The following is a 16,617-nucleotide window of genomic DNA, read 5'->3' on the forward strand; positions in this document are numbered from 1 at the left end:
GGGGACGGGGCCTGTATCCAGGCAGGCGCTCAGGCCCAGCCTTTGGGAGGGAGCCTGGGGACTGAGGGCTCTGTCAGGCCGCCCCTCTGGGCTTCTCTTCGGGGCAGGGCCTTGAATCTGGCTGGCACCGCAGCCTCTGAGTGGGAGCGCTCTGAGGAAGCGCTGTCAGGCTGTGCCTCGAGGAAATGGGGGCCGAATGGGCCGGCAGCTCCATCTTGCCACCCCCAGGCAGGGAAGACACACCCAACGGACATTTGCCAGCATCGTTTTAAAAGGCACGGTCTCGAAGAGGCCCCCCTTGAGCCGCGACAGAGGGAAAACAGGAACTTTCTTCTTTAAATTTAGTTTTATTTTTCACTGAATGTTTATTGAGGGTTAAAAACCTTTGAAAGGAGTAAAGTCTCCTGAGTCTCAAGGATGAGGTGAGGGGAGAAAACAGAGAACAGCAGTGGAGATCCTCTCTTTGTGTACTAATCTCACACTGAGGTAATCCACCTTGAGAAAGTGAGAAAGGCGGGCTATACATGACACAAACAAACAGAGGGAATGGCGCCTCTCCTCCAGGCCATGTGGTGGTTTTGGCGGGAAAGCGCCAAAGGGAGGAGGGGCGCACCTAGCCTTCTAGAAGGATCTAGAAACATTCTCTGCAGACGGCCTGGCAGTCTCATTGTGGGACTGCACAGAAGCCACAAAGAGGAACTTTTCTTCTTTAAATGTAGTTTTATTCTTTACTATTGATGATTTTAAAAAATCTTTTAAGAGAAATAATTCGCCTCAGCCTCAGGTTGCCAGCTTCCAGGTGGTGGCTGGAGATCTCCTGGAATTACAACTGATCTCCAGACCACAGAGATCACCTGGAGAAAATGGCTGCTTTGGAGGGTGGACTGTATGGAAACCTTCTCCAGGCTTCACTCCCCCAAATCTCCAGGAATTTCCCAACTTGGAGCTGGCAACCCTACTCAAGGATGAGGTGGGGGGGGGACGGAGACCAGTAATGGAGATCCTCTCTGGCAAAAGGGGAAGAGAGGGAATGGCGCCTCTCTGTATCCTCCCAACAGCATTGTGAGGTAGGCCCAAGGTTAGTGGTTGGCCAGTTAGGTCATCCAGTGTAGTGGTTAGAGCATGGATCCGCAACCATGTTGAGCCTATGGTCACTTTTGGATTTTTGCCATAGGAAGGCAAGAATACTCCTCCTCCATTGGGGGCAACTGTTTCCCAGTGGGTACCATCTGCAGACTCGAACGTGATGCTACCTGGGGACTTCTAAAGCACCCGCTGCTCTGTTTCGGTGCAGGAAAGCAGGACTGGCTCTGTCAGAAAGGTGATTTGGGGAAGTAGCACGTGGGCTTCATTCATGGTGGGGAACTTTGGCTTAAGGTACAGGACAAGGACCCGGGGGACCCGAGTTCAAATCTCCATGCCATGGAAACGCCTTATTTGTGTGTGTGTGTGTGTATGTGTTTTATTTGATTTATATTCCGCCCTCCCTGCATCAGCAGGCTCAGGGCGGATTACAATTTGTACAATAATATAAAATACATGTACCTTTAAAAACCAATAAAACTCCTTAAGTATTTAAAACGCACAACAAAGTAATACAGCAGCAGATTTTAAAAACATATAGCAGCAAGTTTCTCCAGTGACCACCCCCCAACTACCTCCAGAGATATTTGGCAAAGGCTGGGTGATAGATACCCTGTGTAGGGGCACGGCTATCTCTAGGTGGCCGGCAGGGAGGCCCAGGGTGTCAACCATATGCCTAGCAGAACAGCTCTGTCTTACAGGCCTGGCGGAAGGATAGCAAGTCCAGCTGGGCCTTGATCTCTTTAGACAGAGTGTTCCACCAGGTTGGAGCCAGGACCGAGAGGGCCCTGGCTCTGGTTGACTGTGGTGACCTAAACTAATTTACAGGTTTATTGTTATGAGATTAAAGTGGAAGAGGGGAGAACCATGGGGGACAATGAAGGAATGAATGAGCAGGAATTTGAAGTTGGGTGTGACCCACACATGAACCCTTGGCTCTTCAAAGTCTTCAGTGAGCAGCTGCTCCTGCCAAGTTCCCCTCTTGGGTCTGGACATCCCAATTCTCCTTCCTACCTGGTTACTCCTGAGAGAAGAATGATGGAGAAATACAGCAATGTCCAAGTCGGTCTCCTTTTGTGGGTTAGGGCTAAGCACATCCTGGGTCCAACCAGGCAATGGGCTGGCAGTGTGCGGAGAAAGGCGCATAGTCCCTGCAAAAGCCTGCTTGAGAGCAGCCAGGTACGCAGCGTATGCCGTCGTTATGTGCTGGAGAGGCCTCCACTGGAATTTTCCATTGAGCACTTTGATAGATTTTTCTTGGCTTTGCGACGCAGGCTACATTCCAGGGGCGAGTATAACATTTGCGGCAAAGACCGGGATGCCTTCGTGTGAGTCTGGATATCTGCCCCAGAATCAAGGTCTACTAATTGGGACTGCATTCTTTAGTGGAACAGGGTAGAGGCAAAGCAATGTTGCCCTGCTAGTGAAAGTTGTTGTGTATTCCTACAGAAAGGAGAAACACAGACTGATAGGAAGAATCCATGCTTGCCGTCCTTTTACTGCAGTGTTCCAATACAATTTAGACATGGGATGCGTTGCCCAGATCTTGCTTTTTTCTGCCAGAGAACATGTTCATAATGAGTCTCTCTCCTTTAGGCGGGTAGGATTGAGGGATAAGTTTTTACCCAGGTGTCCTTAGTCCCATCTGATGGGCCTCCTCTAAAGGGTGTCGTCTACAAAAGTCACAACTAGCATCTTGCGCAATCACTTCAGAAGAAAGGCAGGAATTTGCTGGGTGCAGCTCAGCCGGAGGTGTACATTTCTATGAATTAATGGCAGGGTCGTATGCTTTGGGGGAATGTGGGTTGTGAATGCTGACCCACACCAGGAGGGCACTCAAGTGAGCATCTGAGGACAGCCATGGTGGTCAGACGAGTGGACCCTTTAAGTTTCATTCTCAGAAACCAAAGGTAACAAAAGAGCTGTCCCAAGGGCACCAAAAAAGCAGAAAATACAAAGAGCCCTTAGGAAAATGCAATCAATAATTATCCCAAATTCATATATTTAAGGTGCTAAAAGTGCTCAGTGCGAGTAAGTCCATCGTATGAATTTTTCCATCATACAATTTGTCATATAACAAATATCAGCGATGGGATGAAATCACAAATTTCCTTTAGACATCAACAGTGGTATACAAGTCACAAAATTTCTACAAGCAGAGTACATGTAAACAGTACATAAGGTACTTGGAAACCCTAATAGTCCCATATAAAGCCAGAGTTTTCCACAAGAATGTAGCTTCCAGGTCGTAGAAGTCTTCTCTTGAGTAATGTACGCTGCCTACGAGGTTCGCCAGCATGCAAAAAGTCCAGCCCCGTTTCGCCCCAAAGTCTTCTTCATAGGCAAGATATCAAGTAACAGTCAATCTCATTCCACCATTGCAATTCCTTCCAGGAATTTCACGTAGAGAAACAGCAGGCCAGGGAGAGGCTAGGCTGGACCCTGCTTCCTAGTTTTGTGTGGTCAGTCTTTTCAGAATTGAAACGCCCCTCTCATCCATCGTTCATTTCCAACAGTGGCTAGCCAGATGCTGCCAGGAGTCCCCTCCAGGTCCTCAGCCCTTTCCCAGCTCTGTTTCCATTATGTTTCTCATTGTCAGTGCTCAGGACCCTTGTGCATAAATGTATGCACAAAGTACCCAACTTATGGTGGTTTTCAAGGTTTTGAGGCAAGAGACAAATGCGGTGGTCTGGCATTGCCTGCCTCTGCGTAGCGGCCCTGGATTTTCTCCATTGTCTCCTATCCAAATAGGAACCAAGGCTGACCCCACCTGCGTTCCAAGAGCTAGTGAGATTAGGCTAGCCAGGGCCTTCATAACCTCCCCCCCCCCAAATTTGAGGATAGTAATATTGAGTTAGCTTGATGATCAGCCAGGATTTTTCCTAAGGCTGCAGCCCTCACCAGGTTCCGGAGGACATGAGCCGGGTCCCAGGAAGTCAGCGGACTTTCAGCCAGATATAACGAAGACTGGGATCAGACTGCAAGAGTGCAACATGCTGGGTTTCCTTTGTGGGGGCACCTGTTATAGGAGAGTTCTTGCTGTGCCCACCTGTACCTTGCCACTCTGTGTGGTGGAAACAGTGCCAGGTTGGAAGGCCTGGATTCAAATCCCATTCAGCCACGAGGCTTGTGGATGGATGTTGGGCCAGTCGGTCTTTCTCAGTCCAGTCTAACTCACAGGATTGTTGTGGGGATAAAATAGACATGGGAAACCATGCACCCTACCCCGAGCTCCTTAGAGGAAGCAGCTCCCCCAAACCCAATCCCCTTGGCTTCTGGTGCCCTCTTTGTCTCCAGAGGGCCCACTTCCACTGGAGACAGCATGAAGGGCCTCTTCCTCCAGTGGGAAAGGAAACTGCCTGCGAGCTCCAGAGAGGAGGGTGCCCAAGGAAGGCCGTCCACCTTTTCTGTACTCAAAATCCACCCCATGGACACAGATAATGTGCCTTCAACATATCACAACATCAACTCAACAGATGACATGTGCCAGCCACCCCTTTCCTGGCATTTCAGGCTGCTGTGCAGGTCTTGGGCACAGCGGTGTCCACAAATACCCCCCTGCACACACCATGCTGGCCAAGGCAGTCACTCACCTGGGCAGCTCTCAGATGACTCCAACCAGGAAGGGAAATCAAAGAGGAGCTTGCATAAGAGCGTCAAAGAGGCTCAACAGGTTTCTGCAGCTCTCAAGGAGGCGGGTGCATGCTCTGCGATGCTTAAAGCAGCCAGCAGCAGCACTTAGGGGAGGGTTGTCCTTGACCTGAGTTCTAATCAGCCACAGCTACACCCCATCTCCTCATCCCTCCAAGAGCAAGCACAGCTGCCAAGTTGGATGGGAGGAAAACTCCAAGGTAATCACCATGCCCTGCTCAGTGAGGGAAAGGAGGATGAGACGGTAAGTCAGCTTTTCCCTGGCACCCAGGGGTGAGGTTTCGGGGTCTCAAGTGATATGCCTTTCCGGTCCCTGCTTTGAGCCCCGAGCCAGGCAGCTGGTTTCTAGCAGGACTCAGAGAGAAGCAGGGAGGAAAGGCGCTGGATTTGAAGGTCCCTGGCAAATCTTCACCCACCTCTTGGTTCAAGTTGTGTGCGCTGTTCAGAATAACACAGGCAGGAGAGGGCTCCTAGCACATTCTTAGCTGTTTCTGTCTCCTCTTTTAACAGCTCTGTGGAAGTGCTAGGTGAGGTCAGCTGTGGATGGGGGGGGGGGTGCAGGACCAGATTACAGTCCACGCCAGCTTCTACTTCTGCTTTCCATCTGTACCAGGAGGGGCAAAGACCTCAGGGAAGGAGTGTTTGAGCTCAGCAACAGGCTGGATGAGAAGGACACAAGGAGGTTCAGTCCAGACCAAAGAGGTCCACTGCAGGGGGTGGGTGGGTCAGCAGGAAAGTGCTAGCTCCAAGACAGTGGGATCTCTCTCCCTCTAAGAAACATATTTATGTGTGTTGGGGGGGGGCGGTTCCTGGAGCCAGTGTTCTGTTGGTAACTGAGGTCAGCAGTGCCCCATCATTTAACATAGGAGCTGTGACCTTTGTGGGAACTAAGGACTAGTCATTCTTACGGTCACTGTCCTAACCACTTCATTTGACTACTGTGAGGCACTTTATTTGGGCTGCCCTTGAAGACAGCCTAGACACTTACGTCTGTCCCTAATGAAGCTGCATGTCTAGCCTGTGGCAGCATGGCACGTTTCTCCTTCATGGCTTCCACCCTGGTAAGCTTCTAGGCTCAGCTCAAGGCGCTGAAATCTCTTTGCAAGGCCTCAGACAACCAGGCTCTGGGATACCCAAAGAATCTGTGGGGATGTGGGGAAGACGGACCTTGTGTTTCCTGCACTGTGCAGTGGGTTGGACTAGATGACCCTGGAGATCCCTTACAATCTGATGATTCTACGATAAGCTCCTTGTCCCAGATAAACCCCTTTGCCCTACAAGCTGAGATGAACAAGGGAGGGGACCTGCTGCTCCAAAGAGGTCTTTATCAGAGGTGGCATACGGCCTTCCCTGTCCAGAATCAATTACCAGAGGCGTTCTATTAACCCTACAACCATCTAATCACCTGCTTGTCTGTTATTTTCCAGCTATGTACGTCTCACAATTAATCATTTTTATGGAGTGGTTTTTATGTGTTCAATGTTTCTTTTTTCTGTTGCAAATAGTTTTCCACAGTGAAAAAGTAGTTTATGAATGTAATAATGAATAAAACGTACAGGCTGCACGAAGCAGCCCTACAGCCCTGAGGAAAGATGCCAGGCCTTCAAAGCAACCATTTTCTCCACTGGAACTGGTCAGCGTAGTCTGGTGTCCAGTAGTAATTCAGGGAGGTCTCCAGGCCCCAGCGATAACATACACACAATTAGCCCAAATAGCCCAGTTCAACACATGTTTGCTCAGAAATAAATCCTACTGATAAGTGTGCACAGAATTAGAGCCTCAGCAACAGCATGGATACAAAGCAAGATGCTTATCAAGTGACCTCTGCATCTTCCAAGTACGGTTATCTCCAGACCACAGAGATCAGTTCCCTTGGAGAAAACGGTTGTGCAGAAGTAGGGTGGGGAGGTGGTGGCAGCTGGCACTTACTTCGTGCCATCCACGTGTGTGTTTTCGCACGTGCGTGTTTGCAGCGCTTGCACAATGGTGTCACTTCTGAAAGTGATGTCTTTATGCTGGCTGCGGGAGGGCTTCCACGCTCCGCACGGGACTGATTCTTTGAGAAGCGGCACATTTGGAACCAAAATCAGCCACAAATGAAGAGTTGTACGTATCCTGCTGCATTGTGAATTTTATCAAGAAGAAAGAACTCAGTTGATTATTCCACTTCTCACTAGGTTTAAGCCTTTGCAATATTTTACGAATTTTAAGACCAAAACTCTGCGGAAATATCTCTTAGAAGACACTCAGAAATCTGTCTCATATGCGGTAGCTAAATTCTGTTCATTTGCAATTCCGAAACAAAAATCCTTGATTGATGGGATTTTGAATTAGTGTGCCCTTTTAAAGATTTCAGACGTATAGTTTGATTTTTTAACCTGTGTCTGTTTTTTTAAAAATGTATTTTAAACTTAAACCTTCGGTGGTTAATTTGTAATTGTTGGTCCTATGACCATAATAAATTGAATTTGAAAAAAAAAAGAGCAGGAACACTCCTGCAGCTGGTGCAACGACATCACTTCCAAAAGTGACATTGTTGCGTCTGCTGGGGGCACATGTGCTGTGCATGTTTTCCAGAGTACATGCCAGTGGCAGGTGATCTCTGGGCAATCCAAAGTCTCCTGCTGGTCACCTGTGACAGGTAGACAAGGGGGCAAACCGCTGCGAGTTTGCCTGCTACTAGTGGGTACCTGGAATCTGTATCTGGAGGGTGGAGCTTCAGCCCCTCTCCAAGCCCCATGCACTCCAGGATCCTTCCCCAAATTTCCAGGAATTTCCCACCCAGATTTGGCAGCCCTAAGTAGCATTACTAGCTTCCGAATGGGGCCTGGAGATCTCACACAACTGCAACTGATCTACCAGCAAAGCTGTTGGGTATTTGTGAAGCCACTGGTTTCCAAGAGACATGAAGTGGCTAGCATGTAGCTGCACACACAGACAACAGAGCATGCCATGGTTGATGCCAGTCCAAGATGGTATGCAGTTCTGCTTTTGACTTATTCCCTTTTCAATTTATGTTCTCTGCAGGAGATTTTTGGCTACAAGACCCATGGCTTCCGGAAGGCTATGTGCATTGCTGGGTACATCCTGTCCTGCGGAGTTCTCCTCCTTGTCTTTTACTGGAAGCCGGCCTGGGACGTGTGGGCAAATTGTGTGCCATGTGATTTGGAAGAGGCGGACATTGTGCTGCTCAGAGCCACAGTATGTTCCTTTCTTTCTCTTAGGCAGGGTCACATCTTTGGGCATTGTGTATTCTGTAGGCCTAGGTTTGGTATGCTGCCTCCTCAGACTCTCCTCAGAGGTGAGAGATCTGGTGTGCTGCTCAGTTTGGGAATCTGAATCTTTGGAATATCCTTTTATTGATTTTTGAATTTCTAAGCCTTCTGGCAACACAGACAATCTTGGAAATATGGACATGACTGAGGGAATGTCAGAAGCAGGAAGAGGCTGATTGGCATGATGTGAGCCACTGTCTTCATGCACAGCTGTGGTCATTGTAGCATAGAGTTTCTTTTATTTTATATTTGTTGCAGAGTACCTAAAGCCAGGGCTGTTACTTTCAGAGTGAAAATAGCTCAAGAAATGTGATTATATAGAACCCCTCTTGCTGAGACTTGACCGGTTGGGAGGACTTTTGAGGAACATCCTAGACGGACAGAGCACCCACCCTTTCCAAGGGCTCTGGGCCCTCTTGCCCCCACCCTTGCCCCCAAAGCAATCTTCTTGTGGTGGAAGGTGGGCTCTTTCTAAACAGCCGTTGAGGGGCGACACCCAGTTGCCCGGGCTCCTCTAAAAATTCACACTGGCTTCTGGTAACTTAAAATATTTTTTCTAAGGCGAGTTTTCTACGCTGGTTGTTGTCTGAATGGCGGCCCCGTTGAGGGAAAGGAGGTCTAGATTCCACCTATACAAAGGAACTGTAACTGACCATGATCAGTTCTAAGCAATCACACCAGGTGCTGAGCTAGCCTCTCCCTCCCTCGGCTCTTCCCAAGGAAGGGACCAGAGAGGCTCCACATCCTCTGGGTGGCAAGGAAGCTCTGGATCAAATATTTGGAAACTCCTATTCCTCCCGAAGGAAGTTTGCACCATCACTGGAAACCAAGGCTCTTGGCTTCATCCAAAGAGTGAGGCAATGTTTTGTGAGGCTCTACAAAATTCTTTGTGTGAAAGCTGAGACCTTGCAGAAAACGACTGTCCCATGACGGGAAAGCCTGGACAGCAATGCCACAAACTGGTTTCTGTCCTTTGCCAGACAAAATATATCCAGGAGCTTCTGCAGTCTGCTGTCTTTCTCCTGGCCACTCAGGAGTCTTTGCAATGCAGCACACCCCAGCTGAAGGGTCAATTGTGCTCTCCTTAATCCTGATTATGGTTGAAATGGAGAGGGGGATCCTAACACAGAAACAGACCATTATTAAGATCTGCATGCCAAGAATGTGAACGTTTCCCCCCAGGATGCGTTTCAAAGATACACTCGGAAGAAGGTGATCTGGATTGACTTGCTGAAACTTTTGGACGCAGATAAGCCGAGTCACATCTTTGGTACTGACAAGGATTGCGTCATATCAAAAGCCATAATGAAGCCACAAATGAGAGTAAGTTCCCAGGTCGGGGTTAGCTGCATGCCATAGGGTGAAGGAAGGAAGATGAAGGGGCCTTTCTCCTGACTCTTTTATGAATGACAAAATGGAGGAGGGTGCAGGGGCAACCACCACTGTTGAGACAGCAGCCTTTGCCAAGAAACAGAGGCCTCAGCTGAGCCCCAGCAGGGCAGCAGGGCATTATCTGAGCCCAGGGAGCCCATAAGTCCTTGTCCCATCTGGAGAGCCCAAATCCAGTCCAGACTGCAGCTGGGGAGGAACTCAACAGCAGCCAGGGATTAGATCTGGTTATTCCTGATGGCTGTTTTGTGCCTCACTCTTGTAGGTGAGATACATCCAGGTACAAAAAATACGCTACGTGTGGAACATCTTTGCAAAACAGTTCCAGAGAATTGGGTGAGTTTTGTCTTGCTGGCGCGAAGCTGTGAATGATCAAAGGTCTCTGGTAGCACTGTCATTTGTCTTGGCTTTCCCCTTTTGTAGGTCTCTGGAGGACAGCAACACCTGTTATGAAATCCATTGCAAGTTTGGTGACGGGCTGACCACGCAAGAACGAGATTTCCGGTAAGTCCCCCAGCAGACAGTCTAGCCAGCTGGTGCCTCAGCTCTGAGTGTTTCCCATGGCCCTCTGTTGCTTCCTTCTGGAAGATCCACTCCTGAGTTCCCCCAGAATATCAGCTTCCCCCGCTCAAATCTCATCTCAGCCCCAGACTCATAAAGTGGCCTCAGGCAAGGGCCATTCTTTCCTAGCCTCTCCCAGCACTGACCCACCCTGACAGTGGAAAGATGAAGCATAGTCCCCAGTTGGTTATCTCAAGGAAGCCTTGGATCATGAACAAAGACAGAGAGACTCCTTCTGCAGTGCTTAGAGAATGTTCATTCAGGAATGAGGGGTGATACTTGGCCACCCACCAACACCTGCCCAGTTGAGTTGGCTGCTTCCCACACATACGTTAATGTCCTCTCTCCCTCCTCTCTCTATCTCAGGAGGTTGGTTTGTGGGCCTAACACCATTGAAGTGGAAATCCGACCCATCTGGAAACTGCTCTTTAAAGAGGTAAGTGACGTCTTCACCCTCCCAACCCTTCTGACCTCCGTAGCTTGGCCAGTACAGGCGTGAGGACCCAGCAGAGTAACAACAAACAAAAGGGTTTATTTACAAGGAGGTCAGTTAATACCAAACAAACAAGCAAACAAGAAGCAAGGTGCATTAGCAACAATAGATGGGTGAAAGCAAAATAAACCAAAGGTCCTAGCGCTGACTGAACTCCCTGCCCCTCTGTCTGCCAGGCCTGCCTTCTCACCCTACCTGGATGAGGGCTTCTCCCCCTAGCAGAGACCCCCTCTGGCCTGCTGCTCCCTGGGAGAAAGAACCCAGGCCTGCCCCCTCTCACTTATATTGCACCAGCCCCGTGTTCTGATTGGCCCCCCAAAGGGCGCCAAAATGGCCCGGGGGCTCCTGGGAATTGTAGGCAGGCCTACTCCCTCTGCTAACAGGCTTCTGAGGCCTTACTAGGCCTTCCTGGCACAGCCAGATCATGACAAATTCTAAAAAAATAATTTTATCTTGTCCAATGTCCTTGCAAATTAATTCATATAAGATCAAGTGTGAGATCAGTGAAAACAAGACTACTGGAGCACAAATCACACTATCAGAAATGAAATCACCGAAGCTTCTATGGTGAGCCATTTTCTGGAGAAGGGGCATTCTAAAGATGAATTATGTTTCTGTGTCATTTTTTATTATTCCCCACACCCTTGTAATAGGGTTGGTGTTCAGAAATTATTAGTGAATTGGGAGACTTACTGGATTCATAAATTAGGAACAAGTATGCCAAATGGATTAAATTTGAATGTTGATTTTTCACCATATATATAAAATGTAAGGATTGGCATATAGACCAACAGCTATTGGTATATTGTGAATGCTTATGAAAATAGATTGGCAACGTGGAACACTGAGGCTAGAATATGAAAGGAAAAGGAAAAAATGGCACGGTCTTCCTAATATGGGTGATCTGTGACTTTAAATATGAGAAAGTAGTTCCATCCATGTGCCATCGAGGAAATTTGCAAAAACGAATCCACACCCGTAGCATGTTTGGTCGCTGGGAAGCGAAAGGCTCTCTTCAAACACCCGGAAGCAAGAGAGTTTGGCACTTTTTTGCACTTATCTTTGGAGTGTTGTACTCTCTCTTGAAAGAATTGTGTAAGAATAACATCTGTAAATAGTATTGAATGGTAGATAAATATTTGGAATTTCTGTCTTAGCACGGTGGCTTTTCTTCTAATTAGTTGCAGAACACCGTGGTCCTGTTTGATTTATTTAGATATCCTCCCACTGAAGCCTGGCATTCTCCAGGAACTACAACTGATCTCCAGACTGTGGAGAGTACAGTTCCCCTGGAGCAAATGGGAGCTTTGGGCGGTGGACTGTATGGAGTCTCGTCCCCACTGAACTCACTCCCCTCCCCTATTTATGTCCCCCCCCCCTAATCTCCAGGAATTTCTCAAGACAGATTTGGCAACCTTCACTTTGGGAAGGAGAGTCAGTTTGTAAGGCTTTTTGTTGTAAGGGGATGATGGGTTCTTGCTCACCAAGAGCCCTCAATAGGGAAGCTCTGAAGCCAAATAAAATGCTATCTGTGTATATTTGCTCAGGATAAGTGCAATCAAACTAGCCCCGCCCCCAGCTGAAAATCAAAGGTTTGGTGGAGGAGAGAGGGAGGGAGGAGTGTGGCAACTGTTGAAGAGACGCATGTGAGGAAATGCAGCTGCAGGGACTGTGAAAATAAACCGACCTGACATCCGGCCACCAAGGGTCCTGCATGTGGCATTGCAGAGCTTCACGGAACCCTGTGTGTCTTGGTAGCTAATGCTGCCATCCCCCTGTTGATATGAGAGAGTGCAAGAGCCCTATGAAAGTACAAAGGCAGGCTAGCAATACACATCAGCTTGAATAGCTGATGGTCTCTCTTCTCTGGGACAGGTTGAGGCATAGGATTCTGGTTGGGTTAGTCCAACTTCAGGAGCCTTCGGTTAACATTCTGGTCTGTAGGCAAGGAACAAACACCAGTTTTCCACAGTGCCTGGATGCAAGCATTACAGGAAACTGAGCGTAGATGGAAGCTTTCTCAGCGCAGGCGGTCTTCAATCTTAGCTCCATGCAAGAAGGCAACAGGGAGGGAGCCTGCAAGCACCAGGATCAACCGGGCTCGGACTCGCGTTGGAGGTCATTGGAGACCTTGCAGTGCAGCTTGATTCTGGTCACAGATCTGGATCCAGAAAGGCTATGAGAACTGTAGATTTGCAGAAATGGCTGCCTGTAGTGGCCATTTCTGGGGCCCTGCTGAAGCCACCATATGCCACCTGAGCCTTCCTGTGACTGTGTGGCTTGTACTGTGTCCACAGATTCTGAACGCTTTCTATGTGTTCCAAGCCTTCACTCTGACACTGTGGATCTCCCAAGGCTACTACGAATACTCGGTTGCCCTCATCATTCTGTCTGTGATCGCCGTTGGCCTCACTGTGTATGACCTTCGGCAGGTACGTCAGCTGATCTCTTGGTCATCTTTGTCCCCTGCAAACTGGTGATGAGGCTGCTCCTGCCTTTGTCCAGAGGGCAAGTTGAAGGCCTCCCCTTTTGACTTGGGGAGCAGTGCCCCTAGGTCTCTGCCAAAGCATGTGGGAATGGGCATCGTCATCGTAACAACAACAACAACAACTGTGCTTATATACCACTCTTCTAGACAGATGAGTGCCCCACTCAGAGAGGTGAAAAAGACAGTGTTATCATTACCCCCACAATGCATCTGGGAGCTGAGGCCAGCTCAAGAGTTCATAGCAGTAGAGAGATTCGAACCGGCAGAGTACTGACTTGCAACCCAACTCCTTAGCCAATGTGCTGCAGGAGCTTGCTTAGTGGACATGGAAGGGCCTTTGGCAGGTGCACAAGAACAGGTCCGTCATCTTTCTCAGTTCGTATGTTCCTGGGCTCAGCCCCTGAGACTGAGAACGGGGGTGGACCCTGATCTTGTCTTGAGTTGTTCCAGAGTCCCAGGGTTTAGTGCTGGCCCTGGGTCTGTGCCAGAGTCCAGAGAGTTTGGGTCCGCAGCATGTTTTTAATGAAACTGATAGAAATTGAGAACAGAGGGGAGGCAGCATGGAAGACTCTGCAGAGGAAGGCAATGGCAAACTATCTCTGCATCAAAATATTCTGATGATCTAAAGAACTGAAAAATATTTTCATAAAAGAAAAAAGACGGTGCTAAAGTGATAAATTTGCATCCAGGGTGGGGGATGGGGGACCTGCTCTCTCAGGTTGCATCTGCAGTGCCTTCTCTGACGACAAGAGGTGGGTTAAATTTCAAATGTTGCCTTTTGGGGTAGGTGGGGTGCTCAAAAGCATTCTTTCTACTCCCTTACACAGCCTGGCATGGACCCGTTCAGGAGGAAGGTTCAGGCACTTTGCATCTCACAGCCCAAGACTGGGTGGCCCAGAGAGGGACCCTGTCATTCCCGCCTTCCCTTGCCTGGAGGGATGCCTTGCCCAGTGAAAGTGAATATTCCTTGTTCATCACTCTCCGTGTGAGGGTCTTCAGCCAAGAATGCAGGGCTGCGGTCAGCACATGGCAAAGTGGGCAGGGCTCATGGTTTCTAGCGGAGCTCACTGCTGCAGTCTCCTGCCTCTCCTCGGGTGCCTGCACGCACACCCTTCCACTCCCTGCCTGTGAATGCTTTGTCATGCTGCTTTCAGCTGCAGATGCTGTCCAGCACAGCTAGGGGCCCCCCAAATCCTGGAACTGGTCCTGTGAGGATGCTCCAAAGTCAAGAATGTGAGGAAGCCCCACTCAGAAAAGGGAAAGGTGGTTACTCTAAACAAGAGCAGGGGGGGGAGGAGGGATTAGAACCAGTCCTCAAAGCACAACTGAAAAGCACCATGCACCTCCCAAGACTACAGCCAGAGCCAGGGAGAAGGCGAGCGCCGCCCTTCTGCACAGGAAAGACAGGGCATGAAGCCGGGTCACCTGGGTGTATCTAAGCGGGCAGGGAGGATCTAAAGCCCAGCATCAACAGCTCTTGAAAAAGGTGAGTGGCTGTTCCTGGCCATGATAGCCAGACACAGCAACCTCCTCGTGCAGCAAGCTTTTCCTCCTGATTCTGTTGCATGGAACCCCCCCACACACCTGAGGTGGGGCCAGGTGCCTTTCCCAAGCCCTGGGCAAGGAAAGAGCAGGTAGGCAGGGCTTGCCCGCTTGCCCGTGACAATCCGATTAAATTTCCCTTTCCTTTGTTCTGCTACTTGGCATTGGCAGCAGAGGGTTTCAAGAGAGCAAAGCCCGTCTCCTGAATGTGCCTCTCTGCCTCTCCTCCACCCCACCCACTCCAGGCTCTCTAGGGAAATACCAGGCCCCATCCAGCACTTAACCTTTTGCTTCCCAATCTGCAGCAGTCCATCAAGTTGCACAACCTGGTGGAAGAGCACAACAACGTGCAAGTCACAGCCTGGATTAAACACGAAGGTGTGTATTGTGGCCCCAACGGCTGCCCTCCCTCTACCTCTCCTCCTGGCACCTCTCAAAGCCAAGGAGGTGGGACAGATTTAGGGAGAAGACTCTATTGGTGACTATCAGCCGTGGCAGGCAAATGGGATCTTTGGGCATTCATCCTCTGTTGGGTGCTGGGGGAGTAGTCAGCAGGGAGGGCCGTGGTCTGGGGCTTGCTTGCAGCGGGTGGTGGGTGGCTGCTCTCAGCTGTTGGAAACAGGATGCTGGAGCAGGTGGGCTCTCCTCAGGGCCACAGCCTAGAAACAAGTCAAGGTGCCTTCTGCACCCCAGAGACACCCTCTGAGCATCTGGGCGCCCTCCTGGCAGTGCCCAGCTGATGAAGACACCAGGGAGAGGCCTTCTTGGGTGTCGCTTCTCAGCTGTGGAGCGCCTCCTGTTGAAGGTCTGTCAGAGACTGAAGTTGGGCCATCACGAAAAGCAGAGAAATCCGTTCTTCTTATCTGGTGCTTTGCAGGGCATCAGAAGGCAGGCCCCGGGTGGCGAGGAGGCTGTGTTTACATTTCCAAGGCTGGGCAGACAGACCACCATTGGTTTTGTTGTGCCTTGGAAACTGAGTCCTCACTACGCTTTTTCTTCCAAGTGGCTATAACCCCCCACTGAGCCTACAGGCAGGGTAGGAGAGTAATCTGGGCTCAGGGTGGGCCATAAACGTCAGCGGCCCCCAAAGTCCCTGAGGCCTCTTTTCAGAGCATCCTTTACCCCTGTTTGGTTTCTCTGTAGGTGGCCGCCAGATGGCATCTTCTTCCCTCGTGCCTGGAGACGTCATCCTCTTAGAAGGCCAGAAGCATTCCTTGCCCTGCGACGCCCTCCTCCTGGAAGGCAGCTGCGTCATCAACGAGGGGATGCTGACAGGTGCAAAGGCCGTTGGGGAGGGAGGCCTTGTGGTTGGGGCTGTGTGGTAGAGGAGGGTCTGAGGCCAGGTCAGGCATTTTGTGAAGGCCCACGACTCCATTGGCCACTCCGCCATACGTGCCATCTTACTGGACAAATATGGGGCTGCCTTTTGTGCATTTTTGTGCCATGCCTTTTATTGTCCAAAGGGGCCTTGTGAACACAGAGCCATGGGAGGGCGCTTGCGCCCAGCTGTCTGGCTTCCAACAGAGGTGTGTTTGTGGGCTTGTGGTGCTTGGTAGTGTGCTGAGTTGTGGCTTTTGTACTCCTCGGATTTTGTTGCCTCCCATGAGCCGGAAGCCCAAAGCAAAGACCTGAATGCTTGAGAAGGGATAGATCCAGGTGGAAGGGTGGCTGGCTGGAGAGGCACACAGACTCCTGCTTTTTGTGAAGAATCCAGGTGTGTGTGGAAAGGGCTACATGTTGTGGGAGGGAGCCACCAACTCTGAACAGACCTCAGGGACTTCCTGTGCCTTGCTGTCTAGAGAGTGGATGCAGGTGGGGAACGACAGCTGTCTCGTGTTGCACTTGTGAATTGGGGGGGGGGGGAAGTTTTGCTCCTCCATTCCCCAAGAGCTCTTTTGTAAGAAGTTCCTCTTCTCTTGCAAGGAGGCCTGTAGAAATCCTTTCCCCCTCCAACAGGACATTCTTGCAGTGCCCCAGTTCTTACCCCAAAGAAACTCCCTGTGGTCCCTTGTCCATGACATGATGCAGAAGGCCCAGCTCTGCTCTCCACTGGCTCTTCAGTCATCTGTCTGACATAAAAGCTGGGTAACACACCCAACTACTTTGTCAGATTGCACAGGGAAGCCACTGGAATT

General features: G+C 49.9%; 1 pseudogene; it reads left to right on the forward strand.

The window, feature by feature from the left end:
- Window positions 1–4,915: 4,915 nt before the first annotated feature.
- Window positions 4,916–16,617, forward strand: part of LOC129332117 (probable cation-transporting ATPase 13A5) — a 51,059-nt pseudogene continuing 39,357 nt past the window's right edge.

The sequence above is a fragment of the Eublepharis macularius genome, chromosome 6 (assembly GCF_028583425.1).
Source record: "Eublepharis macularius isolate TG4126 chromosome 6, MPM_Emac_v1.0, whole genome shotgun sequence".
Lineage (NCBI taxonomy): Eukaryota > Metazoa > Chordata > Lepidosauria > Squamata > Eublepharidae > Eublepharis > Eublepharis macularius.